We start from the raw sequence: 2,648 nt of genomic DNA, 5'->3' as shown, positions 1-2,648 counted from the left end.
ACGTATCTATTAGAATTGGCGGGCGCCCACAATTATAATGATTAAACACGGGTAAAGGCAAAGTCTGTGTGCCCCCTGGTAGTATTTTACTGTGCAGCAATTAAAAGATTATAACGCACAGGTGTGACCATAAAAGTTACTTAAGTTATTACAAAACTCATTAGGGGTAGATGGAATTAATTACATCAGCAGGGAGTTGGTTCCATAATTTGATGGTTGATGGGAAAAGGAAAATTTTGTATGCATCAATTAGAGTCATCGGTTGGTGATAGTAACCACTCCTTAAACTTGAAAGTTTAGGGGTAAGATCATCTGTAGGCACAATCAAATATCCATTAATTATTTTGTAAAAAATACTTAATTTAGCTTGGGTTCTTCTTGCCTGTAACAATGGTAAATTAAGAGAAGACAACATGTTAGTAACACTTGAATATCTTGAAAAGTCATTAAAGCGAAATCTAGCAGTGGTTCTCTGGATTGATTCTAGCTTGTTTATATTCAACAAGGTGTGGGGATCCCAAGCAGATGCAGCATATTCAATGATTGGACGAAACATAATCCTGAAACAATTACATTTAATGTGAGTAGGACATTTGCGTAAGTTATGATACAAAAAGTTGTTTACTTGTTTGGCCTTGTTGGTAATCCTTTGGACATGCTCATTCCATGAAAGGTTGCTTGAAATTGTTACGCCAAGGTATTTGGTATGAGCAACTTGGGCAATAGGTACAGCTTCAATGCAGTAATTAAAGACAATGGGGTTTTTCTTATTGGTAATTCTCAAGAATTCACATTTGCTGGGGTTAAACTCCATCTGCCAAATGCGTGCCCATTGTGCAAGAGCATCTAGGTCTTCTTGTAATGCATGACAATCAGTAGTAGTAGTCTGATCACATCTCTCATCCTCAGCAAGCTATTGGTTGGCTCTCTCCTGCAATGCTGGTTCAGCACTGATCCTTGTGTGCTAAGTTATAGGTCAGTACATTAGGGATTTCATTAGACCCTCCTATACAGTTTGGATCCTTACATTCAGATGTCCGCCACACTTTGCCCACAACCCTCCGCAGCAGATTATCTTTTCATTAACAGTTTTTCTGTCAAAAGGCAACTTCCTGGTGGAACTCCCTTCCAAATGATCTTTTTCAAAACTTGTCTTCTTTCCGTAATGATTTATGATCACTTTGTAGTTATGTTTTGCTTGTGCAGTTATGTTGTGCTTTTATGTGTGTAACTATGTGTATACTCTGGAATGGAAGAACGGCCTTTGTCAAATTCCAGAGTTTAAACAAATCAATCAATCAATCAATCAATCAATCAATCACGAGCAAAGTCTGTTAGAGATTGTACTAGTATAATACATGTGCAACTGAATACAGTGTACACCTGCCTATATTTATTAATAGGCTTTTTTAATGCAGACAAGCCTGTATTAAAGGTCTATGGATAAACTGTACCCACAGCCATCATAGTTTCAGTCTACACGTGACTGCCAAGCAGTTTTTATTAATATTATCATACTAGGAAAGACAGTATAATTCCTTACCAGTTTACAGCTACGATGCTTTCCTGTGTAATTATAGTTATTCTAGAGGGTTTGTTTTTAATAATTACTCCCCCTTTTCAAGTGTTACTGAAAGACTAAACTGGAAGCCACTAGTACATCACTGAAACCAACTAAAAGCAGTCAACATATTTAAGATCATACACAACCTCATCACCATACCTGCCAATACCTATGTATCTTCTACCAGTTTCATCTGACCACTACACCAGAGGTCACCAAATGAGATTTCAACAACCAACGACAAGAATATTTACACTCATTTTTCCCTCTTCAATTAAAATTTGGAATTCTATAAGTGATGATATCATATCATGTACAACACTGGAACAGTTTAAAGAGAAACTAGCAGGACTAGACATGAGTAACTAATCATTTATTGTAAATTAGCTAACCTAGTTTACTTGTTCTTTTATACTCTACTTAGAGGCTTTGCACAGTAATAAATAAATATTGTAGGGGTAGGGGTGAGAAAAAACTGTTTAGCTAATAGCTAGTAACTATTCCTCTAGGGACTTGCAAAGAGGCTGCAGAAAGCCTGCACGTGAAGCAGGGAGCCAAAAATTTGAAATTGAAACTATATGCTGAATGCAGAGCAGACTATACAGCTAGAGATTCACAGGGCACAGACAGCTTGCAGGAGCATACCTGTAAAGCCACACAGCCTGGATCCAGGATTGCTTCTGCATACATCATGACTTCTCATGGGTCTGCACAATATATTTGAAGCATTGTTTGCTTAACACAGTGGAACCTCAGTTATCCGAATCTCTGCATGGAGACCATCTAGTGTTCGTGTAACTGAAAAGTCCATAAATGTGATCAAAGAACTTTCATCGCAAACAGTATAAAATTTTTGACTACTCTAATAGAACAATTTTTTTTGAAGTTTGGTTAACTGAAAGTTTGTGGTTTCACTGTAGATTCTTTCTAAGGTAAAATAATTTAACAGCAGATCCATGCACACAGTGGAACACTGATTATAACTTTTTCAGTGGGGTGTACTTTATGACAGAGAAGCTTTACCTATACATATTTTAACTCCAAGAGTTGGGTTTACATTGGTAATGATGTCCTGCAGAATTAA

This window comes from Dysidea avara, chromosome 10 (genome assembly GCF_963678975.1).
Source record: "Dysidea avara chromosome 10, odDysAvar1.4, whole genome shotgun sequence".
NCBI classification, from domain to species: Eukaryota; Metazoa; Porifera; class Demospongiae; order Dictyoceratida; family Dysideidae; genus Dysidea; species Dysidea avara.
Note: the sequence above shows the minus strand (reverse complement) of the source record.